This window comes from Dipodomys merriami, unplaced genomic scaffold (genome assembly GCF_024711535.1).
Source record: "Dipodomys merriami isolate MVZ:Mamm:240054 unplaced genomic scaffold, mDipMer1.0.p SCAF_35, whole genome shotgun sequence".
Lineage (NCBI taxonomy): Eukaryota > Metazoa > Chordata > Mammalia > Rodentia > Heteromyidae > Dipodomys > Dipodomys merriami.
Genome location: NW_027205048.1, coordinates 14,162,702 through 14,177,799, shown reverse-complemented (window position 1 = coordinate 14,177,799; position 15,098 = coordinate 14,162,702). Strand labels below are relative to the sequence as shown.

General features: G+C 39.6%; 1 protein-coding gene across 1 annotated transcript in view; it reads left to right on the top strand.

The window, feature by feature from the left end:
• The window catches only part of Fam53b (family with sequence similarity 53 member B), a 124,887-nt gene continuing 109,789 nt past the window's right edge, over nucleotides 1–15,098 (top strand). The window contains exon 1 of the mRNA XM_069988255.1: nucleotides 1–87. The gene's annotated coding sequence lies outside the window, so the exon portion shown is untranslated. The remainder of the gene's footprint in view (nucleotides 88–15,098) is intronic.

Here is a 15,098-nt window from a genome sequence, read left to right as displayed (position 1 = left end):
TCCTTGGACAAATTCAGAAATCTTTTTAAAAGAAGCGACACAACAAAACATCCTGTCACAGAAAATACAAGTTGAAATAAATGCTTAGTAAGTATGCAGGATATACATGTTGGAATACCTATAATGGAAAAAGAAATGACGTAAAAAAAAATCATGAGCATGTGAGTGACTTGGCATTTAAAGACTGACCAAGATTAATTATGTATATTCTTTTGTATTTGAGATGCAGATATTTTTATTTTTAGCTTAGTATAATGTCCTGTAATTGCTGACCAGTTAAAAGCTTTAAAGTAGTAAACAAATTTACAAAAAGCATGTATTCTTAATTTTCGTGCCTTGATTAAAATTGAATAGTATGTGGCTGTTTATGAAGATTTGATCAAACTATTCCTGGGCCAGAATAATCAAAACAACTTTCTTAGTATTTTGCTGGACTGTGAAATGTAATAAGAAATAGTATTTTGAGTTGAGAGGTGGTTACTTTTAACATGATTATTTGTGCATCAGAGGCTCAAAGGCTAGTATCTGAGAGTTGCAGTTTGGAGCCAGTCAAGGCAGACAAATCTGAGAAATGCTTGCCTACAATTAACTAGCTAAAAGTCAAAAGTGGAGGTGTGGTAGAACAATAGTCGTGAGCAAAAAAGCTGAAGCTCTGGGTTTAAGCCAAACAAAAAACCCCACCTGGACAAAGTTCCCTAGTCTTCATGTGTATAATTAAATAAAATTAGGGAAATCGATCAATTGATCAAGAAATATTGACTGTATTTTGCAGTTGATGGTCTTCTACCCATAGGGTTAAATGGGCAGAAGGCGAAAAGACAACTAAGGGATATTGTTATATGCTCGTTTGCCTTATGAGCTGTGTTAGTTTATTAAGTCATTCAATCCTTCTCATTGAGTACTTTTGTTTCTACATTTAAGAAAACTGAAACCAAGAGAAGCAAACTTATTTCTACAAGGTCAAAATATCCAGTGCTGTTTTTTCTAGCCTTGTCTGCCTCCCAGGTGCCAAATCTGTACTTTTATAGGACACTGGGGCAACTGAATCTACTATATAGTTAGTGGTCTTCAATTAGTGAAGTTAGGCACTTACTTCAGGGGCTCTCCAAGCTCTTGTTAGTGTTGATCACTAATGGCTTACAGTGCTAATCTGTATTAGTCAGGCAGCCGAGTCTAATGCTATCCTTCAGTATTTTTTCCCATTTCCCTGCCTATCTTCTACCAAGAACTGAAAGAGGGTGTCAGTTATATAAGCCCTCAATGATACAAAGATGGATATTCTGGTTAGGGGCTCATGTAGCTGGAGAGAATATTTATATATTGCTTTGAAATATAAACTATATTTATACTTAGTGCTACTTTGTACTTGAAGTATTGTTTTGAGAGTATTTGTATTTTGATCATTATTCAAGTTTTTAAAAAGTTATGTAACTATTGATGGTTTTCAGCTTTGTGGGCTTACTAGATTACAAAACAAAATTTTGTTTATTTAGTGAGTGTCCTCCAGTACTGAATAAGTCTAGCATTACATTCCTTTTTTCTTTTCTGAGGGTGGTGTGGGTTGATTCTTTTAGATCAATCCTAACTGTTAAGGCTACCACTTGCCTTGTACAAGGCAGCTAAAGACATTTCTGTGCATTTTGAACAAAAATAACAAGTTTAGAAAATCTTTTTATTTTTTGCCGGGGCTTGAACTCAGGCTTCAGTGCTATTCTGAGCTTCTTTTGCTCAAGGCTAGCACTCTACCACCTGAGGCACAGTGTGACATTTCTGGCTTTTTCCATTATGTAGTACTGTGGAGTCGAACCCAGGGCTTCATGCATGCTAGGCGATCATTCTACTAAGCCACATTCCCAGCCAAGGAAACCTTTTTTTTGTTGTTGTTGTTGGTCATGGGCCTGGGTGCTGTCTCTCAGCTCTTCAGCTCAAGGCCATCACTCTACCACTTGAGCCACAGTGCCACTTCCAACTTTTTCTGCTTATATGGTGCTGAGGAATTGAACCCAGGGCCTCATGCATGCAAGGCAAGCGCTCTTACCACTGAGCCACCTTCCCAGCCTGAGAAAATCTTGTAATGTATAAAAAGTGAGGAATTGGGCTGGGAAGGTGGTTCAGGTGGTAGAGTGCTAGCCTTGAGCAAAAGAAGCTCAGGGACAGTGCCCAGGCTCTGAGTTCATTCAAGCCCAGGACTGGCCAAAAAAAAGGGGAGGGGAGGAATTGCTTTAAAATGTAGGCAGTTTAAATGTCAAAAATTGTTAGTTTTATGAGACATAGGACTTATTTCTATTCTTTATTTACATAGTTTGTTTAGATTTTTTTAAAATTTTTTTGTCTTTTCTTTTTTAGTAGTGGAGATCAAACCCAGGACATTGCACTTGTTAGGCAAATGCTTTGCCACTGAGTTACATCCCAGCCCTATTTACATAATTTAAACTCAGGGTCTCATATTTGAGACATGGTATCTTAAACTATAGAATCATATAATTTTATAATTTATTAAGGTAATCTGGTCTTTGCTGAATTTTTTCACATTTGGTATCAAATATAATAGTAGATAAATACTCTTGGAATTTTGAGTGAGCTGGGTGCCGGTGGCTCACTCCTGTAATCCTAGCTACTCAGGAGGCTGAGATCTGAGGATCACGGTTCAAAGCCAGCCCGGGCAAGAAAGTCTATGAGACTCTTATCTCCAATAAACCACTAGAAAACCAGAAGTGGCACTGTGACTCAAGCGGTAGAGTGCTCACCTTGAGCTGATGAGCGCAGGGACAGCACCCAGGCCGAGTTCAAGCCCCATGACCAACTAAAAAAAAAAGAATCATATAATTTTATAATTTATTAAGGCAATCTGGTCTTTGCTGAATTTTTTCACAGTTGGTATCAAATATAATAGTAGATAAATACTCCTGGAATTTTGAGTGAGCTGGGTGCTGGTGCCTCATGCCTGTAATCCTAGCTACTTAGAAGGCTGATATCTGAGGATCACAGTTTGAAGCTAGTGTGGGCAGGAAAGTCTATGAGATTCTCATCTCCAATAAAGGACTCAGAAAAGGCCAGAAATGGTGCTGTGGCTCAAGTGGTAGTAGAGTGTTAGCTTTGAGCAGAAGTAGCTCAGGCACAATACTCAGACCCTGAGTGCAAGCCCTAGGACTGGCAAAAAAAAATTTTTTTTTGAGTAGTTAGATATATATTATTTGATTTTCAAGTTTTTAAATTTATTTAGTCACAATGGGAATGGAACCCAGGGGCTCAACCACATCCCTAGTCCAATATGTTACCTTAAAGCATCAGTATAATAAAATATGCTTTTTGTATGAGTATATTGGGGCATTGAGTTTGACAGAAAATTGGAGTGAGTTTTTGTTGAAAGAACACTACATGGGATGTGTTTCTTTTATTTTTATTTATTCTTTTTCTCTTTTGAAATATGGAGCTAGTAAAAGGGAATTGTCATTCTTCTTATAATTTTAATACTACTATGTTAGCTTCTTAAGGATTGAATTAACAACCAATGGAAGATCCAAAAATTCTAACAAACTAATATTTTCAAAGAATAGCAGGCTGACAGAAACAAAAACAGGTAATTAAATGTCTCTAAGTTAATGAAGTAAGCTATAAGTCCATCATTTCTGTTTAGTATTTTAAAAATCGTGCAAATATGTAACAGCATAATTACACAGTTACAAAAAGGAGCAGTGAGTTATGTAGTAACTGATGTTTTCTGTGGATAAGTAGTTGGAATTGTCATTTTATTTAATCAAAAGACATTTATTTTGAGGAAACTTGTTTGAAATGCAAACGAGATTTCTCTGTGGAGCCAGTACAGAATTGTTCCTTTTCACCATGATGTTATTGCTGCATAACAGGCCACTTCTGTGTGTAGGAAGTGCGTCTGCAAGTCCAAAGGGAGTTGAGGCCTGATTGGGCGGGCTCTACCAATTAATAAATAGAAAGTGTTCAGAACATTTTGTTTTAAGCCAGGTGCACAGTTAAGAGTTACTTTTCGGGACTACAATTTATGTATATGAGAGTCAAACCTGACACTGCTCTTGGCAGCTTGACTGAAGCCATTTTTAAAATATGTACAAACTGTCTTGCATTCTCCACCCCCAATTACAGCAGCAAAGAACTTGCCTTTCTTCATTTGTGATGGGCATGCAGTCTTGTTTATTCTGAGCGAATAATATGCTTTGACTTACTATTTTTTATATTCCTGTTACACTGTAATGGAGTACTGCGTGTTGACCTCAATTCCTATTCATCTAGGGTATAGTAGAAACCTTATTTTTTTTTTTAAGGATCCTACATTAGTAATTGAGTTTTTGTATAGCCTTGAAATAATTTTTCTTAAGCAAGTATACAAAGAAATTGAATATGCCTGCTTAATGTTACGACTGTGTTTTTTTTAAAGTAATTTTATTTTACAGATTGTTATTTATATATGTGTGTGTCTGTCTCTCTGGGGCCTGCCTACATTAAAAAACTGTACAAATGGAACAATCAGTTTGTCTCCAAGAGAGGGAACTGGGATTTGATTTCCTGGTTTTGCCTCTCTGAGCTAGAGTCTCTATGCTGCAGAGAAAACCCTCTGCTTTGAAAGCAAGGGACCAAGTGTCTTGTGTTCCACAGTAGTAACCTCTTCAGCTAATTGTAGGCGGGCGTGGATGGGCTCTGAAAGCAGTCTTGTCCGGTATGTTTTACTGGAAAAGCTCTGCTGTGATCTAGAGTGTGATTGTGGCAAGTGAGGTGCATACTAAGTTTAAAGACAATTGCACAGTGGACAAAAATGAGAAAATTCTTTATCATTTCTTTTGGCTAGGCAGGAAACAGAGATGTCCTTAGATGGAGGGGGTGTGCAAGAGCATGTTTTATTAACACATTTAATGGAAGAAAATTAATGCTAATTTATTCTTCATACACACCATGCAATTTGTTAGAAAAGTGGAAGAATAGTTTGAAATTCTTTGGTCAATTGATGAATTCCTATGTTAGGAGCATAGAAATGAAACTCAACATTAAGCAGACAAATACCCAAGCCCACAGGCTACATAAATGCTGAATAAAACCAGCTCTACAATGGAACTCTGAAAAGCAACGGGTAAGAAGCCTAATGAATGATTGAATATGACCTTAGCAAAATCCCTGGAGTGTTGTTGAAAGATCATTCATTTCCAGCTTAGATGTCAAGATGGGCTCCACTAACCAGAATAAAAAGAGCTTGAGTTGGTACTGAGTTTTAAAAACCTTTATAACACAGTGCATTAGACTGAGCATAAAAAGGGCTTCTCTAGCTGAATTTTGAGCTGTTAATATGTGGACCTATAGTTTAGGCTCAGGGAAACCAAATGAAAAAGAGGAATAATTTCTCAGACACGAATGTGTCAATATGCTGCTTTTATGGAAGGGAACTTCATATACTGGGATGTATAGGCTGGCAGAATGTACGTTTCTCACCATTGTGAGAAAACTTATATCCAAGCCATCAATTGTACCTTAACCTATTTGCAAATTACTTGGCCTAGCATATTAGACGAAGCTATAAAAAAAATCCAAATGTACATTTTTGTAATTTTGTGAAGAAACACTTTTCTCATTTTCCTAAAGAGATGTTAAACTCTTTCATGTTATATTTTTCCTTTTTTTTTTTTTTTTTTTGGTTGGTTGCTTAGCTTGAACTCAGCCTGGGCGCTGTCCCTCAGTTCTTCGGCTCAATGTGAGCACTCTATCACTTGAGCCACAGTGCCACTTCCTCATGTTATATTTTTATTAACAAATGATGAGTGGTCTTTATTTTTTTATGCATGCCTGCTGGAAGCTTTCTAAGAAAAGAGAGTCTTGTCTCCATTTTCCCAATGACAAACATTTACACATGAGCCAGCAGTTAACATAATCCGGATAATATCAGTGTAATTTAGAAGGAAATAATAGAAATACTGTGGTTGACCAGCAGGATTATGAACTGTATTGCTCGCCATTGATGTAGATAAAGCATAGTGTCAGGGATGGTAGCAGAATACAACCATCACTGTCTTTCCTAAGCTGTTGCCTGCTGACTGCTTCACAGAGGAAGGACTGGGGAGGAAGAGGCTAAATATGGAGGAGTGTGGGTACTGCTGTTCACATTTGCCTCCTCACCCCTCTGCTAATATGAAAATGTCAGGCCTTTTGTTCCCATCTAATTTTAGTACATCCTGGTGAAAAAAAAATGATAAGATGATTTCCAGCCATGGGACTTTGACGGGCGGGGTACAGAGAGGAAGAGTAGAGGAAAGAGCAGTTTATACCCCATATCCGTCTGCCTTTCTCTGACAGCATCTAGCTCCTGCTGTTGATTTTGGTAATGAAATAAATTCAGATGCACTGAAGCAGTGATAATTAGGTTTTCCTTCCACGTCCTCAATTGAAGCCTAGTTGGAGACTTAAGTGGGGAGAATCATAATATGGTATTTAATAAAACATACAAGTCTGAATTGAAGAGCTGTGTGCAGGTTTGGAAGAAAAGCCTGAAGTTGTGAGTGGAAAACTTAAATGTTGTGTTATTTCTAACTAGAATGTTTGAGATCTATTTATGTTTCAGTGAAACAGTTTTTATATGTTGTTTTGAATGAGTAAATATTGGTTGATTTTCTTTTTTCTTTCAGTTGTGGAGCTTGAACTCTGGGCCTGGGCGCTGTCCCTGAGCTCTTCAGCTCAAAGCTAGTGCTCTTCCCCTGGAGCCACAAGCACCACTTCCTTTTTTTTTTTTTAGAAGAGTGAAACAGTCAAGTTGGAGCTGCTTATCCTCAGCAGGCCTAGAAGAAAAACTGGTCTGTAAGGAGAGCCAGTGGGGTCAAATAGTTGATAATTTAGTCTGTTTAAGAGATAGGGTAGAGGGCTGGGAAAGTAGCTCAGTGGTAGAGCGCTTGCCTTGCATGCGTGGAGCCCTGGGTTTGATTCCTCAGCACCACATAAGCAAAAAGAAAAAAGCCGGAAGTGGCGCTGTGGCTCAAGTGATAGAGCGCTAGCCTTGAGTTGAAGAGCTGAGGGACAGCGCCCAGGCCCAGAGTTTAGGCCCCACAACCAGACCCTCCCCCCCCAAAAAAAACAAAAAAGAGATAGGGTAGAATTCCATTCAGTGCAAATTGTTTTGTTCTTACTTAATCAAGGAGTAATTAATTAGATTAAGCTAAAAGGGCAGCTCCAAGTACTTGATCTCACTTTGAGGTAACCTGTTTCCCAGAGATTTGTTCACTCAGGAAACTAGGTTTTCTATTTAAATTTCTGTATGATGAAGATGAAGATGCTATATGTAAACAGATGAGATGTGTGTGTGTGTGTGTGTGTGTGTGTGTGCATGTACGTGTACGTGTACGTGTACGTGTGTGTGCCAATATTGAGGCTTGAACTCATGGCTTGGTAGCTGTACCTGAGCTATTGTGCTCGAGGGTAGTTAGAGCACTACCACTTGAGCCACAGCTCTACTTCAGGCTTTTGGAGATAAGAGTTTCTTGGAGGGCTGGGAAGGTGGCTCAGTGGTAGAGCGCTTGCCTTGCATGCATGAGGCCCTGGGTTCGATTCCTCAGCACCACATGAGGAGAAAAGGCCGGAAGTGGCACTGTGGCTCAAGTGGTAGAGTGCTAGCCTTGAGCTGAATTGCTGAGGGACAGTGCCCAGGTCCAGAGTTCAGGCACCATGACCTGAAATTCCCTGCCCAGGTTGGCTTTGAACCATGAGCCTTAGATCTCAGCCCTCCGGAGTAGCTAGGATAAAGAGAGATTATTTTAAAGTCCATTTGACTAATGATTTATAACGAGTGAAATAGATTATTTTCTTCATTCCCTTCACTTTATAATTACAGATAATATGTAGTTTTTTATTTTTTATTATTTTTATTTTGTTATTTGCCAGTTCTGGGGCTTGAACTCAGGGCCTGGGTACTGTCCCAGCCTCGTTGTGCTCAATGCTAGCTCTCTGCCACTTCCAGCCTTTTCTGTGTCTGTGGTATTGAGGAATTGAACCCAGGGCTTTATGTATGCGAGGCAAGCACACTACCACTGAGCCACCTTCCCAGCCCCTAACATGTAGTTTTAAAAGAACCATCAAGTGATCTGGGAGTGTAGTTTAGAGGTTGATTACTTGCCTGGTATGCATGAGGCACAGAATTTGATCCGCAGGCCTAGAAAAACAAAAGAGAAGGCAAAAACTGGAGTTTAAGGACAAATACCAAAGACATGGTGTGTGTGTGTGTGTGTGTGTGTGTGTGTGTGTGTACGCACGTGTGTTAGTATACCAGTACTGGGACTTGAACTCAGTTTCAGCCACAGCCCCACTTCTGGCTTTTTGGTAATTTTAGATCTAGACTTTTCTTGTGTGTGCTGGTTTCAAACCAGAATCCTCAGATTTTAGCTTTCTTTTTTTCTTTTTTTTTGGGGGTCCTGTTGTGGGGACTGAACTCTGGGCCTGGGTGCTGTCCCTCAGCTCTTGAGCTCAAGGCTAGCACTCTACCACTTGAGCCACAGCGCCACTTCCGGCTTTTTTCTTTTTGCTTCTGTGGTGCTGAGGAATTGAACCCAGGGCCTCATGCATGCAAGGCAAGTGCTCTACCACTGAGCCACCTTCTCAGCCCCAGATTTTAGCTTTCTGAGTAACTAGGATTCCACACTTGCATTTAAATTTTTTTTGGGGGGGGAGTCAGTCGTGGGGCCTTTATTTTGGGCCTGAGTGTTGTTACTCAGCTCTTCAGCTCAAGGCTAATGCTCTACCATTTAAGCCACAGCTCCACTTCTGGCTTTTTCTGCTTCTGTGATGCTGAGGAATCGAACACAGGGCCTCATGCATTCAAGGCAAGCATCTACCACTGAGCCACCTTCCCAGACCCAATATATATATATATTTTTTTAGATGAAGCCGGGCTCTGGTGGCTCAAGCCTATTATCCTAGCTACTCAGGAGGCTGAGATCTGAGGATTGTAGTTCATAGCCAGCCTGGGCAGGAAAATCCATGAGACTCTTTTTTTTTTTGGTTCCGGTTGTGGGGCCTGAACTCTGGGCCTGAGCGCTGTCCCTCAGCTCTTCAGCTCAAGGCTAGGGCTCTACCACTTGAGCCTCAGCACAACTTCCGACTTTTTGCTTTTTGCTTATGTGGTGCTGAGGAATCGAACCCAGGACCTCAGGCATGCAAGGCAAGCGCTCTACCACTGAGCCAACTTCCCAGCCCATCCATGAGACTCTTATCTCCAATTAACCACCAGAAAACTGGAAGTGGCGCTGTGGCTCAAGTGGTAATGTGCTTGCCTTCAGATGAAGAGCTCAGGGCCAACGCCCAGGCCCAGAGTTCAAGCCCCACGTCAATAAATAAATAAATAAATAAATAAATAAAATTATAGTTTGGCTAGGTGCTGGTAGCTCATGCCTGAAATTCTAGTTACTAAAGAGGCTGAGAGGTTTGAAGCCAGCCTAGGTAAGAAAGTCAGTGCTCTTACCTTTATTTAACCACCAAAAAAAGCTAGAAGTGGAGTTGTAACTCAAGTGGTAGAGCACTAGCCTTGAACAAAAAAAGCTCAGTGACATTGTCCAGGCCCTGAGTTCAAGTGCCAGGTCTGGCACAAAACAAAAGAGTCCCAAACTTTGCAGGGCACCAGTGGCTCACGCCTATAATCCTAGCTACTCAGGAGGCTGAGATCTGAGGATCGAGGTTCAAAGCCAGCCCAGGCAGGAAAGTCTGTGAGACTCTTATCTCCAATAAACCACTAGAAAACTGGAAGTGGCGCTGTGGCTCAAGTGGTAGAGCACTCACCTTGAGCTGAAGAGTGCAGGGACAGTCCCCAGGCCCAGAGTTCAAACCCCATGATCTACCAAAAAACAAACAAAAAACAAACTTAGTTTTTTTTGGGAAAAAGTCATTTTCCTTTTTTGGATTTTAGTTTTCCTGTATAAATTAAGGGCATTGAATAGGTGATTTTCTTTTTCTTTTCTTTTCTTTATTTTTTTGGGTCTGGTCGTTGGGCCTGAACTCTGGGCCTAGGCGCTGTCCCTCAGCTCTCAGCTCAAGGCTAGCATTCTACCACTTGAGCCACAGCACCACTTCCGGCTTTTTTCTTTTTGCTTATGTGGTGCTGAGGAATCGAACCCAGGGCCTCAGGCATGCAAGGCAAGCGCTTTACCACTGAGCCACCTTCCCAGCCCTGAATAGGTGATTTTATTTAAAATATTTTTTTTTTTCTTTTGCAGCTTAGGTTGTCATAATATATTTATTTAGATTAGGTGGGTAAAACTATATTTTTAACAGTTCTGGGGGCTAAAGTTCCAAAATGGTTCTAGCAAGTTATGCTTCATCCAGAAACTTTCTCCCTTAGCTTGTAGGTGGCTGCTCTTTCCCTGTGTGTTCACATGATCTCTTTGTGCTTGGTAGGGGAAGAAGATCAGGACAGAGGAGGAAGGAAGGGAGTGGGAGAAGATAGGGGAGAGAGTGGAGAGAAGGGGAGGGACAAGAGTGTACAAACTCTCTTGGGGCCTCCTTTTATATAAGGGCACTAATTCCATATGGAAGACCTTTTTTTTTTTTTTTTAAATAAAATTTATTGGGTCCGGTTGTGGGGCCTGAACTCTGGGCCTAGGTGCTGTCCCTCAGCTCTTTAGCTCAAGGCTACCACTTGAGCCACAGCGCCACTTCCGGCTTTTTTTCTTTTGCTGAAGAATTGAACCCAGGGCCTCATGCATGTAAAGCAAGCGCTCTACCACTGAGCCACCTTCCCAGCACGAAAGACCTTTTGTAAGCTCATCTGAGCTAATTACTTCACAAAGGCTCTCCTAAATACCATCACATTGAGAGCTATAGCTTAGATATATAATTTTGGGAGGAAATCAACATTGAGTTCATAATCCCTGAAATCAATTTGAAATTTAATGAAAAAACCCTACAAAGTAGATTTCTAGTATAAATGGGGACATCACATACTCTATTTGCTAAACATCAGTTGTAACTTGATGTCTCCTCAACTAAGGTATGTGTATATGAAAAAAGTGTGTACATGTAATACAATATTAAAGGCAATCAGATGAGCGTCTTTCAATCTAAAGGAAACATTGTGAATGCTTTTTTAAACTTTAGATTTGAATGATTAGCAATAATTAGTTCTCATATACATTGGATAATCCAATTTGTATTTATTTGACCATGAAGATGAGTTCTCCAATAAACTCAGAAATTTGTACCTTCTTGTTTATACATAAAAAGATTTAAGATTAAGACAGGTAAGGAAAATGGTGGTAACTGAAGCATCTCCCTGATGTGGTGGTGGTTCTTTGCCCAAACCCAAACATGTACAGCTGCCACTCCTAATTGACCCAGTCTTACTCTAAAGCTGGGCAAGAGAACATGAAAGGACCTTGAAGTCATATGCTACCTGAGGTTGGCCTGCTTGTAGATTATTTTGTATGGCTCATAATGATGTTACAAATATTCAAATGGCCCTTAGCAGCAAAAGGTTCTCTACCCCTGCTCTGAAGTCTAGAAATTGCTCGAATGTCATTTGTGGGTCTGCCTTTTTGTACCCTCTTCCTTGGTGGGCTATTACTGATTGTCTTGTAACTGCTTATCCTCCAATAAGACCCAAATAGGTGCAGGTTGCTTGCAAAGTACCCAAGTATTACAGATACTTGGTTCAGCTGTTTCCCTTGCATGCATTTCTTAGAAGCACCTTGCTAGTAGTGGAGAGAGAATCTGTGGTACAGACTCTACTTAATGGGGTTATGAATATTAAGTGAGAAAATAAATGTCTTAAAGCAGTTTAACATGATTTCTAATGCCAAATATTCTTTCCTCCAAAAACCCTTTTTCCCCTTGGAGCTAATAGGTTGGCTTGTTCAGGATTTTACCCACAGTGCCACTAAATTAATGCATTCAATTCCATTGGAGAGTATTTAACAGATATACTGCTCAGGAGGTGAAGAAATTCTCAGGCCAATATACAGGGCAAATATATATGTTCTTTTCATATTGCTCCTACGAGTGGCTCTATATATTGGAATCAGAGACTTAATTTTTTCCCGATTTTTTTTTTTTTTTTGCCTTGCTGGAACTTGAACTCAGGGTTTGGGTGCTGTTCTTGAGCTTTTATGTACAACGTTAGCACTTTATCACTTGAGCCACAGCTCCACTTCCAGCTTTTTGATGGTTGATTGGAAATAAGAATCTCATGGACTTTATTACTCAGACTGGCTTCCAACCTCTGTCCTCAGGTCTCAGTCTAGGATTAAAGTGTGTGAGGAGCTAGGATTCAAGGTGTGAGCTTGAGCCACCAGTGCTCAGCTTCCTGCTGTTATTTTAAATCCAAAAGATTCAGTCTTCAGATTGAGCATTTAAGTTCTGTGAAGTCACAAACCATACCTCGTTTTCTTCTTACCTACTGAAAGTGAAATTTTCAGTTTTAGTGGAATAGGTAGGATAGAATAGTTGTAAGCATATCATTGGAGATGAATTAAAAATAGCTTTTTTTTTTTCTTGAGGTAATGACTTATATGGCAGAAACTCAACAGAAAATTAAAGTCTGTGCTTGAAATTAAGTAATATGTGAATTCTTCTAAAGCATAACTCACTTAAAAAGCAGTTGAAATGGCTTTCATTTGAAGATGACAACAGACACATTTAATTTAGTTTGGGTGTACAACTGGAATCTTTTCTAGATTTAATGAAACATACAGCAATGTGAAAATGTTGGCACTTCGTTTTAGCTGTAGTTTTTGTGGAGGAGGCTTTAACTCCAAACTGTGTTATAGGTGACTACTGTGTTTGTGATAATGGAGTTCACTTCCCTAGAGATAGCACATCAGGCATGATGCTTTTGAACCTCAGTGTTAGAGTAATAAAATCGGTTTGATGAGTCTTCAAATGTTATTAACTGAATGTAGATAGTGAAAAGACTTTATTGCGTGTTATTCTTTTGACCGTGCCTAAATCTTTCAAGATTTTCATGTATTTTGTGCAACAAGAGTAGCCGCTACTAACTTTGAAAAAAAACAACAAACAAGGTGATATCCAACTGAAAGAAGTTTTCACTGTCACACTGTCCTTTTTAGCTCACTTTGCCCAGAGCTGACTTGCAAGTGTGACATTTGTTGTTCTCGGCACCTGCCAACTTGGAAGCCAGGGTTTTTGCTCAGGACGCAAGCTTACAACCCACACTCTGATGCACAATGCCATCCCAGCTGGCATGCTTTCCTACCTCAGTGGTGCTAGACATTCAGTTACAAAGCTGTGTGGCTTCACATGCGCTGATTTCAATAGTCATTCCTCTCAAGCTGCTTCCAGCTTTTAAGTTAAGGGAGTGAGATTGGTATCATTAAATTCACTACTTGCTGTGGTTATTTTTCAGTGGAAAAAATTGTCTTATTCTCTGATCAAAAGTAATTTTTCTTCAAGAACCAAGTACTTCTTTAAAAAGATTAAAATGCCATCTATGTGTCCTTATATATTCATAATTCTTGCCAAAGCTACAACTCATTTTCATCAGTGGATAAAAAGAATAGACAGGAAAAAACAGAATTAGTGTTTCTAAGCATGTTAGTTGTTATTTGACATAAATGTGGGAAACATTTACAGAACTTACTTTTCCTGCATATGAAAATTGCCCCCATGTTAGCTTCAGCTTTTTGGTGTCTAGCTCTAGCCAGAAGCCTTCCATATTTTTCCAAAGAAGTATATTCTGCCTACTTGCTTTCTGTAGCCAATCTCTTTGAAACACTTCAGGTGGATTTGGTGATGTCTGTCTTCTCATACTCTATTATGAGCAATTTTAAAAGGTTTTGCTGGAAAAAAAAGGTCTTTTCAGATGTAGAGAGAACAGTGTGAAATGTGAATGACTGGCTTTTTAATACCACAGTTGTGACAAAGAGGCAATGGCTTTTAGAAGCTGAATAAAGGGGTTAATACACATGCATCTGCATACTGCTGTTGGGCCCAGTGTATTAACACATTTGACATTTGTTTAGTTCACTTCGTTGGCCTGAAAAAAGTAGCACGTCATTCTCTCAACCCAGTTTATAATTCGTAAGTGGTGCACTCTTAACAGCCATAGGTACAGAGAGCATTGGATGGAAGAAAGTGAACTACATTTACTGGCTTTGCTCAAACTTCCAGAGTAGCTCTTTGTTATTCACATTTAATCTGTCTCCAAAGGCATAAAAAATAGGCACTGTCTCAGACACTCCTTGGTACATATCAAAACCCAACCTTTACCCTTCTCTGCATAAATGTGCTTAGGTGAATACTTTTATTAGCTTGTTGATACAAGTTATAGTTGGTTACACCCTTTCTTAAAAAAATACACCCTTATTGTCTCCTGTTGTTTAAGAGATTCATGCTTGGCATGGGGAGGTCTAACAGTGGATACTGTTTAAACCTCCCAGGCAGTGTTGAATGGATCCATGAAGCATACCATGCACACAAGCAGTCGTTGGGATGGGGGTGGGGGGGTGGGGGAGAGGCCAAGAGAGCCCGGATTGCTATGCTTTCTCCTAGGCCTCATGTTGGTCTTGCAGTAGGAGTATGTAAGTAATCCTTATATTTCTGGGCTGTCCCATGGCCTAATCAGGTTAGTGTTTGTCAAAGATAATGAAAAAGTTACAAGTGATCATTTCTAGATTTGTTGATTTATTCTAAAATTGGCCTAGGAATTTGAGTTTAGGTGTCTGGTTGTGCTCTAAATCTGGTTCTGATTTGGTTGATTGCTTAGGATTGAACAAAGGTAGACAGTTTAGTTTCCCTTCCCTTCCCCCAGTTGTTGCTTTTACCTAGTTTAAATTCAGAATGACTGGGTTTATATCTACTTTTCTAAATTGAGCAAAACTTTAATAAAACCACCTTTTGGGGAGTTTTTTTTTTTTTTTTTTTTTTTTAAATAAAAAGCCAGTCTTGCATCATGTAGGAAGGGCCTCCAGTGTGGAAGACTTGGTGGCCCAGGCCTTACGGTATGGATTTTTAGCCTTCAAAGGTTCAAAAGTAGAAAATGAGGATCTGAATTTAAAAAAAAAAAAAGAAAGAAAATGAGGATCTGTTCAGTGGCTAGCACAGCTCCTTAAGTAGGAATTTTAGTTCTAGACACTGTCAAGAAAGCCTCAAAA